Source organism: Scyliorhinus torazame, chromosome 3 (assembly GCF_047496885.1).
Source record: "Scyliorhinus torazame isolate Kashiwa2021f chromosome 3, sScyTor2.1, whole genome shotgun sequence".
Taxonomy (NCBI): Eukaryota; Metazoa; Chordata; class Chondrichthyes; order Carcharhiniformes; family Scyliorhinidae; genus Scyliorhinus; species Scyliorhinus torazame.
The window spans coordinates 204812558-204828902 of record NC_092709.1 but is presented as its reverse complement, the minus strand read 5'-3'; the positions used below and the strand labels follow the sequence as shown (position 1 = coordinate 204828902).

At 46.6% G+C, this 16345-nt stretch overlaps 1 protein-coding gene across 2 annotated transcripts in view; it reads right to left on the bottom strand.

Annotated features, from left to right (window-relative positions):
- kita (KIT proto-oncogene, receptor tyrosine kinase a) overlaps positions 1-16345 on the bottom strand; it is a 186888-nt gene that overhangs the window by 137736 nt on the left and 32807 nt on the right. The window lies entirely within an intron of this gene.

Below are 16345 nucleotides of genomic sequence, written 5' to 3'. Positions count from 1 at the left end.
ACTCAGGATGCATAGCCAATGTATGTTATATGCCCAGAAGTGCCAACAAATTAAAGGTTAAAACCCTCAAAACGTCATAGGCATTTGAAGATTAAGCATGGTGAGTTCGATGACAAACCTCTTGATTATTTTCAACGGTTGCAGTGAGAACTTAAATTAACAGCTGAAGTCATTATCAAAAATGTAGCATTGAATGACAAAGCAAGTGAGATCATGAGGACCATGCAGGCTCAGCTGTCACATTAAAAGTAAGCAAAATGGCGGGTCGCGAAGTTCAGGCAGCGTGGGGCCCGAAGGATGGCCGGTTGATAAGGAAGGATCCCAGGCAAAAAAGTTTGAAAAACACTGATCTGGAAGAAGGCAGCAGACCCTTGGGAACACCACCACCTGCAAGTGTCCCTTTAATTTACACACCATCCTGAATAGGAGCTGAATTGCTGTACCTTCACTGCATGGGGTCAAAATATTGGTCCAATCCCCCCCCCACAACAGCACTTTCATGTACCTTTACCACACCGACAGCAGAAACACAAGACAGCAGCTCACCACCACCTTCACATGGCAATTAGGGTTGGGCAATAAATGCTGGCCAAGCTTGGGCTGCTCATATGCCAAGCACAAATTTAAAAAATACAAAATATTTGAACACATGGAAGGATTCAGAAAGTCTACTCAGTCTTTATAAACAATATACTGTGTACAGATCCATTCTCCATCAGCTCCTAATCACTGAACTACTTGAACCATACCGAATGTCATCAGTCAGTTGGCACTTATTCATATTGGTTTGAGAAACCCATCCCTGACCAGTGTTGTGTTATGTTACAGTAACATAAGCTGCTACTTGATGTAGGCTTTGCTGAAGGATGCTCCAGACTCTGAGATAAGTTCAACGTATTTATTGAGCGATTAACAATGCTCCTAAATGAGTTTGACACTCTGCTAATCTGACTCTAGTAACTCAGTCTACTCTGCTAACTATATAAGCTTGCTCTAGACCACGTGCTAGGGTGTGATGCTGCTGTTAATCAACCCTGTCTTGCTCTCTAGGTTTCTGCCGGTGGAAAAGGCAGAGCCTGTGTGCCTTGTCCTTTTTATAGTAGTCGTGTAGTGCCCCCTTGTGGTAATGCCACCTCTGGGTGTCCTGATTAGCCATTGGTTGTGTCCTGTTCTGATGATCCATTGGTTGCGTGTCTGCAAATCATTACATCTCCCCTTTTTTTATATATATATACATGTATATGTGCCTGTCTAATGTGGCAATGGGAATTATGGCTGACAGTGTTAAGAATGACTGGTATATACAGTGGACAGAAATACAGTAAAAAAAACAACTATTCATAAGTCCAGTCCCTGGGGTTTCCGTCTGATCCTCGATGACCGCCGGAGAGGTGGCGGAGGGGATGCCGGTGTCTTGATAAGTGTGTGGGAGGCACGACTGGTGGACTCGTGGTTTGTGGTGTCTGGAGGTGGCACTTCAACAAGTGGAAGTGGAGGGGAAACTGGTTGTGGGCGTATGATTTTCCGCAGTGCCCTTCGATTTCTGCGAACAATGGTGCCGTCAGACATTATTAGCACGTAGGATCTGCGCACGGCCTGCTGAACGATGACAGCCGGGGCAGACCACCCACCATTAGGTGTCTTGATCCTGACAGTGTCTGCTGGGGATAGCACGTCCAGATCAGTGGCATGTACGTCATAGTTCTGTTTCTGACTGTTGCGCAGCTGTTACATCTTTTGTAGTACCGGTAGGTGAACTGGGTTGGGCAGGTGTAGGACTGGAAGTGTGGTTCGCAGGTCCCTGTTCATCAGCAGTTGAGCTGGTGACATGCCAGTTGATAAGGGAGTCGCCCGGTACGCTAGTAGTGCAAGGTATATGTCGGAGGCGGAGTCTGAGGCCTTGTGGATGAGTTGCTTGACGATGTGCACCCCCTTTTCGACTTTGCCGTTGGACTGCGGGTAGTGCGGACTGGAGGTGACGTGTCTGAAGTTGTAGCTCTTGGCAAACGTGGACCATTGTCAACTATGGAAACACAGGCCATTTTCGCTCATGACAGTATTCAGGATGCCATGCCGCGAGAATGTCTCTTTGCACACTTTGATGACGGTCCTTGAGGTGAGGTTGGACAGCTTCAGCACCTCCGGATAGTTCTAAAAGTAATCAATGGTTAGGATGTAGTCGCGGCCATTCGCGTGGAATAGGTCAATTCCGACCTTGGACCGTGGAGAGGTTTCCAGGTTGTGTTGTTGGAGCGTCTCCTTGCTCTGTGCTGGCTGGAACCTCTGACAGGTTTCACAGTCCAGGACCATGTCCGTGATCTCCTGGTTGATGCCGGGCCAGTCGATGGCTTGTCGGGCACTGCGTCTGCACTTTTCTATGCCCAGGTGTCCCTCATGAAACTGCCGCAGCACCATGCGCTGGAGACGCAGTGGGATCACTATTCTGTCCATCTGCAGCAGGATGCCGTTAATCAGCGTTCGGTTATCCTTGATGTTGTAGAATTGAGGGCGTTACCCTTTCGGCCACCCATTGTTGAGGCTGTGGATGACTCGCTGCAACAGGGGGTCTTTGGCCATCTCTTTTCTGATGAGAACGAGCTTTTCGTCTGTTGCAGGGAGGGTGCTTGCGCACATTTGCACCTGCGATTCAATGTGCTGGATGATCTCCAGTGGCTCACTCGGTGAGGGGACGGAGCGGGACAATGCATCGGCAATGATGAGCTCCTTGCCAGGCGTGTACACCAGATTGAAATCGTACCTCCGGGGTTTGAGCAGAATCCTTTGCAATCGGGGCGTCATGTTGTTCAGGTCCTTTTGGATGATGTGGACCAGAGGTCTGTGATCTCTCAACGGTAAATGTCGGCAGGCCGTAGACGTAGTCATGGAATTTGAGGATGCTGGTGAGAAGACCTAAACACTCCTTTTGAATCTGCGCGTACCTGGTCTCAGTCGGTGTCATTGCCCGTGACACGTATGCTACTGGGACTCATGATGATGTGTCGTCTTTTTGTAGCAGCACCTCCCCAATGCCATCCTGACTCGCATCGGTCGATATCTTAGTTTCCCGGTCTGGGTCAAAGAATGCAAGGAAGGTGCAGTGGTCAGCTTGGCCTTCAGCTCCAACCACTCTGTCTGGTGTTCCGTCTTCCACTCGAAGGCGGTTGATAAATTGATCAGTTTTCTGAGGGCCATTGTGTGTGTGGCCAAATTCGGGATGAATTTGTCTTGGACGTTTACCACTCCAAGGAAGCACAGTACTGCTTTCTTGTCCTTGGGGACTTTCATTGCCTCGATGGCTTTTATTTTGTCCGTGTTTCGATATCTGATCACCCAGGAACTTCAGCGTCGATGTCCCAAAACAGCACTTGGCTTTGTTTTGTTTGAGGCTATGTTCATGTATGCGTCGGAATACCCTCTTTAGTTGCGGCACATGTCCCTCCAGAGTTGAAGACTAGATTATGATATCGTCAACGCAGACACAAACCCCTTCTATTCCTTCCATTATCTGTTCCACGATGCGATGGAATATCTCTGATGCCGAGATGATGCCAAATGGCATTCGGTTGTAGCAGAATCTGCCAAAAGGCATGTTGAAGGTGCAGAGCCTTCTGCTGGATTCTTCAAGTTGAATTTGCCAAAATCCTTGGGATGCGTCCAGTTTTGTGAAGAAGCGTGCTTGTGCCATCTCGCTCATGATTTCTTCCCTTTTTGGGATTGGGTAATGTTCCCGCATGATGTTTTTGTTTAGATCCTTGGGATCGATGCAGATGCGTAGGTCCCTCGAAGGCTTTTTAACGCACACCATCGAGCTGACCCAGTCGGTTGGTTCAGTGACCTTAGAGACGATGCCTTTCTTTTGTAGGCTTGTAAACTCTGCTTTCAGTCGCTCCCTCAGTGGAGCAGGGACTGTTTGTGGTGCGAGGACCACTGGTTTGGCATCAGGCAGTAGAATCTTGTACTCGTACGGAAGTATGCCCATCCCGCTGAAGACATCTAGGCACTGGGTCAGGATGTCATTGATGCTGGCCAGAAGATCTGGATGAGACGGCGTCATGGTGTATACCCTTTGGATGAGGGTCAGTTACTTGCAGGCGTGCGCACCTAGCAGGGTTGCTCTGTCTGGTTGAACAATCTCGAAGCATAGACTTGACTGTATGTGTTGGTTGGACACTGTCAGATGGCAGGACCCCAGTGCCTTGATTGCGTTTCCATTGTAGTCCTGGAGTTTGCAGGCAGCTGGAAGGATTTAGGGAGCCTTCTTGATTCTCGTGAAGTCCAACTGCGAGATCAGGTTGGCGGAGGCACCTGTGTCCAGTATGAACTGGGTGAGGCATTGGTTGACATCCACCACTGCGTTCCATTCGTCCTCGGAATCCCCAGCAAGGATTGACCGGACTTGCGATGTGCCCGGTATGGCATATTCGCACTTCGTGATGATGCCTACTCGGTATGTGTTATCCAGGTAATCATCGTCTGGATCTGGAGCACTATCATGATCAGAGTCATGCGTTCGTTGTTGCACACTTCTGATGCGATCCTGCCTGAATTGTGGTCACTGACTCCTGACTTGCAGTGCAGATATGCACAGGGCTGCATAGTGGTTAAGTTTCCCACAGTGTAATCAGCGTTTGCCTCTTGCAGGGCATTCTTTTCTAAAGTGGGTGGTGCCACTGTTTGCACGCGTCCTGACGTTGCTCAGTGCATCGTTCCACATGCGTGGTGCACTTCTCGGCTGTTTGCATCTGCGCAGTGCGGTTCTCGGCCGCTTCGTATTCCCGGTCGTATTGAGCATGCGCCGGGCCCCGGGAGGAGTGCTCAAAATGGCTGCCGTCGGAGATGTGGAGGTGCTGCATCCGGGAGATGGCCTGAACACTCTCCACCTCGTGGGAGGCTTGTTTTTCACTCTCAGCATTTTTGTATTGTGAGTAGAGATTTTTTGAATGCTCATTCACAGTGCACGTTTCAATAGCGACTTTTAAGGTCATGTGCTTGATTTTCAGCAATTGCTCTCGCAGAGGATCAGAGTGGACTTCAAAAACGATTTGGTCTCTGGTCATGGAGTCAGTTATGTCACCGAAGTTGCAGGATTGCACTAGCAGTCTAAGGTTAGTTAGATAACTATTGAAGGATTCATCTTTACCTTGCATCCTCTGCTTAAAGATGTAGCATTCAAATATTTCATTCGTATCCACCTCACAGTGGCTGTCGAATTTTTCCAGGATGGTTTGGTATTTCGTTTTGTCCTGCCCTTCTGTGTACTGAAACGAGTTGAAGATCTCTATCGCATGGTCACTCGCAGCGGTCAGTAGAAGAGCTATCTTCCGAACATCGGTCGCGCCATTTAGGTCGGATGCATTCACGTATAGTTGGAATTTTTGTTTGAACGAACGCCAGTTAGCACTAAGATTACCAGTGATCCCGAGTTGATGAGGAGCCTGAATCTTGTCCATCGTGCCTGGATTCGGTAGTTGGTTGTCTCTGACCTTACTGAGTTGAACAAGGGAGATTGAGCAGTCACTCCTGTACCATGTTCTGTAACATAAGCTGCTACTTAATGTAGGCTTTGCTGAAGGATGCTCCAGACTCTGAGATAAGTTCAACGTATTTACTGAGCGGTTAATAATGCTCCTAAATGAGTTCGACACTCTGCTAATCTGACTAATAACTCAGTCTACTCTGCTAACTATACAAGCTCTCTAGACCACGTGCTAGAGTGTGATGCTGCTGTTAATCAACCCTATTGCTCTCTAGATTTCTGCCGGTGGAAGAGGCAGAGCCTGTGTGCCTAGTCCTTTTATAGTGGTCGTGTAGTGCCCCCTTGTGGTAATGCCACCTCTGGGTGTCCTGATTACCCGTTGGTTGTGTCCTGTTCTGATGACCTATTGGTTGTGTGACTGCATATCATGACAACCAGCAGCTTTGATAATACTGCAGCATTAAGAAATGAAATGCAGCAATTCAACCCTCCCTAATGTTTATTGAATTACTTTGGTCATGAAATTTGATGTGTTGCAAACACACACATGGATTGCAAAGTGCAATTGACCAGTGCCCATCGCTTCCGATGAAGGCAGGATGCAAACTTCATGCTGCCTGCTAAGTTAAATGATTGTAGTCGGCACTGAGCATGCTGTTGAGTGGTTGCATGCACAAAATCATGAGAGCTAGCTTGAGTGCATGCTTACCTGTACTATTTAAAGGCACTCTGCACCTCCTAAAGTGGAAGTACGCTGAAACATATATTTGAAGTCTTTCTTTCAGTGAGTATTCCCTGAGAAAGAGACAAGAACGCCACAGTAGAGCAGACAGTAGCTACAAGGTTCTCTGATGTAACACTAAGGGCCTATGTGGTAGCTCGAGGCACACTGGAGGTTTCCAGTAGTTAACAAAGGGGTTCATTGGTGAAAAGCAAAGGTAGTTAAGTAACAGACGCAGAACATAATATAACATGTCTTAACACTTTGGCTCTGAAGCCACACTGCCTGGGGTCCAGCTCCCAGGGTCTCGTGCAAATTCCATATTATCCAGGGTTTGCACGCTCCCATGCGATTAGCCCTGAGCCTGTCACATGGTCTATTGAGCCCATCCCCTTAAAGGGGCCATGCTACCACATCCCTCCCTTCTTACGTCTTTTATTACAACTACCCCAAAAAAACTACATACAGAAGTTACAAACATTATAAGAGTTAACAGGGGAAAGAGAGTCCGTCAAAAGTTCAATCGATCCAGAAACTTCCGGGCCCTCCTAGACCTCCGCAGCCCTTCCACAGGATCAGCACCATTCTGGGCAATCGAATTGTCAACAGTTGGTATCACCTCAGGAGGCACCGCTGTAATGACAGGTGAACTGGCTCAGCGGGTGCAGTTGTTTGAGTAGATTCAAGAGCCCCTAGCTCCCTTTCACCAGATAGAATTACAGGAGTGTTCACAATACTGGTGGGGCTTGTTGACTCCAAGCTGTGGATTATTACCTCCCAACTCCTCAAGTGGTCAACTTGCTTTCTGACGATCTTCCCGTTAACGTTGACCACATATGACCTGAGTGGGCCATAATCCGTCCCACTACCCTGAAGCAAAATTAAGGACCGAAAACAGGTTTCCCACCTGTTATATTACAGGGGTGTAATATATATGCTACTCATTTGTCCTGCCGAGCTATACTTAACTTTGATGATAAACACTCGAAGTCTTCCAGTTGATGACAAATTATTTATTGAGTAACAAAATAATATACTTGTGAGTTCTTTACTTTAATTTTTTGACTAGTAGTTCATTTAACTAAGATTGAATTAAATTAACAATGAATATAATACTCTACACTCTGAGCTTGCTACACTTCTGTTCTCTAGCTACAACACACACACGAAGAGGGCGGGAAAACAGCTTGAGTTCGTTTATACACTCCCTGATAGTGCTGCCCTCTGGTGATCATCTGACTGTACTGACTGCACATTAGCCAATCATGTATTTACATATTTAAAGATATACAGACATATACAGAGACAGCATACAGCACCCGGAACTACCTGTCACCTTTCTGCTATGACCATTGATGTGCCTCCACCCTCCCCGACAAATTTGGAAACAATATCGACCGGGTTCTTAACAGTCGGCCCATGAGCGGCTCAGCAGGCATGACCCCCGTTGTTGGGTGGGAGATTGAATGTACAACAAGAAATTAGCTAACAGCTGGCAAAGTGCATTATCCTATTGTTTTCTCATTGCTTTCTTGAAGGTGTGGATGATCCTCTCAGCCAATCCATTAGAGGAAATCCTCATGTGTCATCTGCCATTTTCTTGTACAAAAACATGGAAATTTATCGCCAGTAAAAAGTGTGCCATTGTCCAACACAAAGGACTTGTGAAGTCCGCAAATGGCAAACACTCTTTGCAAGGCATCCCCCATAGCCACCGAGGTTGTGGACCCCATCTCTTGAACCGATAGCCACGTAGAGTGGGAATCCGCCAAGACTAAAAGCATCATGCCCATAAAAGGGCCCGTGTAGTCAACATGGACCCGGGTCTATGGGTAACCTGGCTTTTCTAAAGAGTGAAGATCATAGAATATCATAGAATTTACAGTGCAGAAGGAGGCCATTCGGCCCACCGAGTCTGCACCGGCTCTTGGAAAGAGCAACCTACTCAAGGTCCACACCTCCACTCTATCCCCATAACCCAGCAACCCCACCCAACACTATGGGCAATTTTGGACACTAAGGGCAATTTAGCATGGCCAATCCACCTAACCTGCACATCTTTGGACTGTGGGAGGAAACCGGAGCACCCGGAGGAAACCCACGCACACACGGGGAGGATGTGCAGACTCCGCACAGACAGTGACCCAAGCCGGAATCGAACCTGGGACCCTGGAGCTGTGAAGCAATTGTGCTATCCACAATGCTACCGTGCGAATGGCAGCAAGGACTGCTGCATTTGGCAAGGGTGGCACTGTTGCACCAATTCTTCAATGGCTTTATCCATGACTGGCCACTAGATGTAACTGCGTGCCAGCATGTTCATCTTTGTCTGCCCTGGGTGGGCGCTATGTAGCACTTGTAGGAAGGGCTCCCTGACTTGAGGCAGAATGACCACTCATGATTCTCACAGGTCAACCCTCCAGATAGGCGAAGTTGCTCAGGTTTCTCATACTGCCACCTGGTCTGTATTGTTCTTTTCACCTTTGACAGTGTGGGGCCTCTTTGGGTCCAGTTTGGATTGTCTGGCGGACATTGGCAGAGTATCTAGGAAGTTCAAAGCCAGTATGGTCTCCTAGGGTACTGGTGAAGGCGGAATAAACTTTGCAATGGCAGGTGACTTAATGCATCCGCATTGGCAATTTGCATGCCGGACTGGTTCCGGAAAGCATAATTCTAGGCCTCCAGCAGCAAGGCTCAATGCTGCATCCTCACCAAGGCTATGGGTGGTAGGGGCTTGTCTTCCTTTAAAAGGGCCAGAAATGGCTTATGGTTGGTCACTATGTCAAATTGCCTTCCATACACAGATTGGTGGAATTTCTTCACACCGTATATAACTACTGAGCCCTCCTTCTCAATCTGGGCATTGTTCCGTTCTGCTCCTTAAAGGGTCCTCGAGCAAAGGCAATAGGATGCTCAAAGCCATCCCCATTTTGTGGGATAAAACTGCCCTAGACCTTACGGGGATGCATCGTATGTCAGCATGATTGGCTTTCTCATGTCAAAATGCACCATGAGGTTCGAGGACTATAATGCTTGCTTCACAACTCAGAATGCTTCCTCTTGAGCCTATCTCCATTGCCATTGCAGATTCTTCTTTAGTAGCTGGTGTAATGGTGCTAATAATTTGACAAAATTCAAAATGATCCTTCCATAACAATTTACCATACCGAGGAAGGATTTGAGTTCACTGGCATTTTTGGGTGCAGGGACTTCCGTGTATGGCCTTGACCTTTTCTTCCAGAGGATGCTACCATGTTGTATCAACGCAAAATCCTAGATATGTCACAACTGAGGCCTGGAAAGTATACTTTTCGCGTTTGAGGCAGACCCCTGCATCCCGAATCCTCTTTAATGTTTCCTCCAGGCTAGACAGTGGTGCTTTTTTCAGCATACTCTGTCATCTGGGCTATCTCGATCGTTTTTTCCAGTGTTATAGTGGTTTCAGCCAGAAGTTTCTTCTAGATATTAAGGTTATGGGTCCCACAAATCAGTCACTCGTGCAACATGTCACTAAGCGTGGTCCTGATCTCTTCAGTGCTCAGTGATCTGGTTAAGCCTGGCTCTGAAGGCTGAGACAGAATCTTCATGGTCCCTCACTGCAGAGTTAACTTATAACCACAGAATCATAGAATTCCTACAGTGTAGAAGGAGGCCATTCAAATGTTGGGGGATAATCAAGGGCCTTGGGTTGAAATGGTCTTTGACCATTTTCATAATCTGGTCAAAGGTCTTCGATTTGGGTGCCTCTGGGGACTTGAGGTTCCTAATTAAATTATACATTTGGGGCCTGCAAACTGTCAGAGGTATCACCTTCTGCTTGTCCTCATCTGTAATCTTGTTTGCGGTAAAAAAAATAGCAAAGCTGTTCAAATCCTCAGCCCTTGGTCAAATGGGTCTCGCTGACCTATGATAGGCATTTTCATCCACGGTTTAATGATTCCCGACTCTTACTGGACCTTCTCTACTTTCACAACTTCTTCTTCCTCTCCCTGCTCAATTCACAACATCTGCTGGCTGCGATCTGTTATCTCATTGCACACTGGAGATTTCCAGTAGTTAACAAAGTTTTTGATGAAAGGCAAAGGCAGTTAGATAACGCCCACAGAACACAATATAACAAGCCTCAACACTTCTGCTCCGGGGTCCACACTACCCGGGGTCCTGCTCCCTGACCCCCACGCAAACTCCCTATTGGCCGGGATTCACGTGCTCCCAAGAGATTGGCTGCAAACAGGTCAAGTAGTCCATCAACCCCCCCCCCCCCCCCCCTTAAAGGGATGGCGCTTCCACAGCCTCAGTCAAAGTGATGGACAGGAAGGGAGGGAGGTCCAAGACACCGCCCAGATAGACACTGTGCAGTAGGAACAGAAAGCTCTCAAACTCAGTCCCAAAGGCCTGGATTGAATGGTGAAAGAAGTTCATTGGCCTCACACATGTGGTCAATACACCTTCAAATGCAAGAATCTTACAACTTCACTACTAGCCTCACACTCCCTTTCACTTATCTACCAACGTCCTGTACCAAACATGACTCAAACCCCATATTCATAGCTTTGCCTCACCCTCACACATCTAGCACTGCTGCAAGCCTCACACCCACATTTCACAGTTTGCAAATCCTGTCGGCTAGTTAACCATGACAGCCACGTCACCCAAACAGATCACTGAAACGCTCCTTTCTCTCTTGCAGGCCAAGGTGGCACACAGCCAGAGGTGGGGGCAGTCATAGCTCCAGGTCCTCAACCCATTGAAGGAGATGGTGTGGCCAGAATGAAGGCCGTGGCCAGTGCTGGGGCTGAGAACATTAAATGTGACAGTGTTCTCATACCTAATTCTTCTTCTCACATCCCAATTCCATCTCAATCCATAATCTCTCCTGAGATTGGTTCCCATCCGTTCTCCCCTCACCACATATTTGAGCTTCCACTTATCTCTTTCAGTCACTCAAGAATTGCCACCAGACCAGGAACTTATGCAGGAGCAAGGTGTGAAAGAGGAAGAAAAACCTGATGATGTGGAAACACTGTCACTGAATCACCAAGCCACCAGCTCATATTCTGACACTGCATCTACTTTAAAAGGCAGGTTAGAGGTGGAATCCGCATCATGAGACACTGGGAAGAAGTGGCATGGAGCCAGGATAGGGGTGGCTTGGGTGACTGAGGTGCCAGTTTTCTGAAGGGCAGGTTACTCACTATATTATTGCGCAGTTGGGTTGGAGTAGTTTCAAGGAGTCCTGAAGATTGTCAGCTATGGACATTCTAACTTAACATAATTACAACAATGAGAACACTCCCTCACAACAGCTTTCCTTCAATGCTGCTTTCTTCTAGACTCTCAGATCACATGAGTATACGTCACTTCTGTCTATCGCATCACAGGTTGCTCAAGTTAACCCTTTGTGCAACTTAGTGTAACATATTCCATTATATGACACCCACAAGTTCTGCTGCTGAAAACACAGTTGAGAACATTGATGGCAAGATGCACAGAATAGATATGAGCACTGGAATGCTTGATGTATTGGCAATGCTGTCAGAATGACTACTGTCACTGTAAATGAGAATGCAGGAGTCTGGCACAAACCATGGCTTTGCACTGAGCTTGGAGCCCATACTTTCCAGCATGGAAAACAACTCCATCACCACACATGTGGATCCAACCATGGTACTGTGTCTGATAGCTGATATTTAATTTTCCTTTGTATCACAACCAGAAACGACCCAGCGCCTGAATGCTGCTGTGGAAGCTCCAACAGAAGTAATACAAATCCACTTGTTGCTATGAACACTCAGACTGCTGCCATCAGTTGATTGTGGCTGTGTTCAAAGGTGTTTGCAGACGAGCAATCTATCCTCCAACAGAGGTGCTAGCCTAGGAAAGTGGCCGTGGTTGCATGGAGCATGAATCTGCTGCCCTATCTCAGGATGTCAGAATTCATCCTCCCACCACTTCCACTCTGGGGGTGCTCTGGGGCCAAGCCAAACTGGTTCAGTCTGAAGCCAAGCTTTCTCGGGCCACAGTTGCTGGAGGTTATCCAGCGGCCTTCACCTGCTATGCTACAACCATTGCTGTCGCACTGTGTAGGAACACTAGTATAGGGAAAAACACAGGATGGCAAGCAGTAAGAGAATGCACAAGGGTGATTATTTGATTTTTGCATGGAATATTAGATGGTTTGACTGACAAAGTTGATTTGGGGTGTTCATTTTCTGGTGGTTTTTAATTTAACATTATGACCAAGAGGATGCTACAATGGTCAGTAATAGAGAGAAGATAAGGTGTGGGAAAGTCGATGAATGCCGAGATATGGTTGTGTTCAGTAGACCCAAAGTCAGATACGCTGATCACGGGAAGCCTGGACAGAAAGGGACTGTGTTGGTTGTCTAATTCCTTCCTTCTCCTTCTCTTCCTGCTCCTCTTCCTCCTCCTCAACTGCTATTTACCTGGTAGGAAAGGCTTAGTCCTCATGACATAGAGATCCTGTGAGATGCAGTAGGCCATGATAAGTCATGGCATGCACTCTGAGAGCGATGCATTACTGCACTACAGGCAGCAGGAGTATGTATCCCAATGGTCTGTTTGATCAAATTATATGCAGCAGCATGGTTCTGGGTTACACATCAGGGTTATGGGCTAGCCCTCATCACCAGCAGTCATGCTCTGGTTCCTTTTAATGGTTCAAATGTTAATAGTACAGCAGGCTGGCACAGAAGACATTGTGACTACTGCCAGGATGCCGTGTATTCACCTATATGGTGCTCTATAATTGGTTGCATACCAGTTGGACTTTGAGGGAGTGAACCCCCATGCAGTTGCATCTCTGAATTTATATGCGGCGATTGCAAAGTAATGTTCATGCAGTTATGGGAAACCTGTTATCCTCAGGATGTTCATGCAATCATGGGAAACTTGTTATTCTCAAGATGCTGTATGCTCGCAGGTCCAGCTTCCTTCTGGAAAGAGAGAATACGATGTGTCTTTGCATAAAGTGTCATAGTGATCTCCCATACAGTGAATGGAAAGCTACAAGGTGTTTGAGATGTTGCTTCTCCAACCTGGAAAGAACCTGCCACAAAGCAGTTGATGGCTATGGTCACTTTTTCAATCAATAGCCACTGATAATGCTGTTCTTGCCCTCCTCTGAGACAGGAGGACTGTCTGCAACCTGCAGCAGCTTCAGCAACCACCTCTTTTGTTACGGGTACAGCACCCACTGTTCATCACGGAGGTTCAGATCAAAGAAATGTTCCCTGAAGACCCGGGATAGAGGTTTGATCAGAGTGACCACCCCAGGGTCCAGGGATGTGAATGGTGAGAGGCCTCAGTGTGGGAGGTCAGTGTTTTTAAGGGTGGTGATCCAAAGGAAGAGGATTAGAAATCTTAAGGAAGTTCAGGGCTTGGGGAGGATCAGAGATCTGAGAAGTTGACTAGAGCCTTGGGAAAGGGATCAAAAGGTTCAGTTTAAATGGATACGTCATGGCAGGAGAACTCCAAGCTGTAGTGTGCTCATCCTGGTCTATGTGGGATGTTGGAACCATTTCCTGTGCCCAGGGCCAGCATGTGTGCTGGAAATGTCTCCAGTTGCAGCTCCTGGAAGCCCAGATTTCGGAGCTGGAGCGGTGGCTGGGGACACTGTGGAGCATCCGCGAGTGAAGAGTGTCTTGGAGAGCACATATAGAGCCATGGTCACAACGCAGGCTAAGACTCCACGGGCAGCAAGGGAATACATGACCACCAAGAAGAGCAAAAGGACTAAGCAGGCAGTGCAGGAATCTCGTCTGGCTACTTCCCTGCAAATAGATATACCAATTTGGATATTGTTGGGAGGAATGGCCTCTCAGGGGAAAGCAGCAACAATCAAATTTGTTGCATCCTGGTTTGTTCTTGTTCTGTTCCTTGGGGGAGGATTAAACATGTGGGAATGCAATAGTTATAAGGGAATCAATTGTAAGGGGAATAGATAGGCATTCCTGTGGCCGTAAGCAAGACTCAGAACGGTATGTTGCCTCCCTAGTGCTAGCTAGGGTCAAGAATGTCTCAGAGTGACTACAGGACACACTGGAGAGGGCGGGTGAACAGCCAGTAGTCATTGTATGCATTGGTACAATCAACATGGGTAAGAAAAGGATGAGGACTAAAAGCAAAAAATAGGGAGTTAGGAAGTAAGTTGAAAAGTAGGATCTCAAAGATAGTGATCTCAGGATTACTACCAGTGCCTTGTGCGAGTTAGGGCACGAAGAGCAGAATATATCAGATAAATACATAGCTGAAATGATGGTGTGAGGCAGAGGGTTTCAGATTCCTGAGGTATTGGGACCGGTTCTGGGGGAGGTGGTAAAAACTGGGCAGGTTGCAGGTGGGCAGGCCCAGGACAGATGTCCTGGGGAAGGTTTGCTAAAGTGGTTGGGGAATGTTTAAACTAAAATGGCAGGAGGATGGGAATGTATGCAAGGTGTCAGAGAATCAGACAAAACGAACAAGAACAAAAGACAGAACGAGGAATGAGGCCGAGAAATCAAGGGCCAGAATCAAACTGTGAAAAATAATGGGAATTATTAATGAAACGGTTTATGGAGGACTGAAAGTGGTCCCTGGTAAAATTGGATAAAAAACAAGTTAGGGAATAATGAAATCCAAGTAGCCGATCCAAGAAAATAATTTTTGGGGGGGTGTCCATTGTTGAAAAGTTGTACTTTATCTTTGATGGTTTTGCCATGTTCTCCTCAACTAAAGGAAGGTCTGTCAGTCCATTGGTGGATGTGTGATACTGAAATCCAGATGACTGGAATTTTTGTGGGGACAGAGCGAACCTGTGCATGTTAAAGTGATAAATGTTATAGCCGAGGGATAGCAGAAATTTCAACAAAATAAAAGGTTAGTCACCCAGATCACAGCCATGACAGGAGCGAGTTCTCCTACAGGACCTATCTGCTGGGTTGCATTTTTACTTCTATTTCCTCATATTTATTAATAGTTTCATTCTTCAAATGTTCAACTAATTTCTTTATAATTGTTGTTATTGATTTGCCTTCATCTGTCATTTGTGGTAATGTATTCCACCTCATCATAACCTCTCCTTTGAAGAAAATCTTCCCACTTTCCCCTTTTTATCTCCAATACTAAATGCTGAATTTATGCCTCTTTGACACCAATTAATCAGCCAATGGAAATATTTTTCCCAAAATGAGCAATAAAGCTCATCTACATGAGCTGGAGGGGGGGGGGGGGGGGAGAGGGGGGCATGTTTTCACTCACTGTGCCCAGTAGTCGACTGACTTGCTTATAAACCAAAACACTGTATTTGGTGAAAATTTAAAATAAAAATTAAAAAATGCTGGGAAAAAACCCAGTGGGTCTGGCTGAGATAAAACCTGTTTCAATGTCCATTGATGCTGTCTGCAGGTGGCTTATTATTACTGCAAAAAACATGTCAACAAGAGCAGATTGGATTATAAAATAATATTTATAATATATATATATACACATAACCAAACAATAGCAATTTACAATATATGGCTTGTTCAACTAAAGCATAGAATAGATGCATTTAGAAACGCAAAGGAGAACTAAATAAATAGCATATGCTAATTCGATAAGATGAAGAAGGGTTGGAAGTGGTTGGTGTTGAAACATAGACACCCGCATGAAATGTACATTCTGGGATTATTCATCAAGGCCTTCTCAGCCTTGCCCTTCGCCTGAGGTGTGATGACCCTCAGGTTAAATCACTACCAGTCAGCTCTCCCCCTCAAAGAGGGAAACAGCCTAGGTCATTTGAGACTATGGTGACTTTTACATCCTGAACAATTCTGCCTTTAATGTAGAGCTTTCAATGACACTCCTGACTATGACGGGAATAAAACGTTAGCTGGCGCCAAGGAAATCTCTGCCGCCCGTAACTGCTATTTGTAATAACAGATTGGTGCAAGAAGTCGCTGGTGGTGCAGGCAAAACAGGTCACTTGCAGCCTGCACGTTCTGAGGGCGGGAGCTTCACTCGCAAGTCTCGCCACCGCGAGCAGTTCAAAGCAGCGCCCGTAATCTTAAATCCACCGGAATTTCCCCTTCAATCACACTCCTTTCCAAAACATCACCCAACCGCAGCAAGACATCCCTGTTTCCTTTGAATATCAATTGACAACAAAC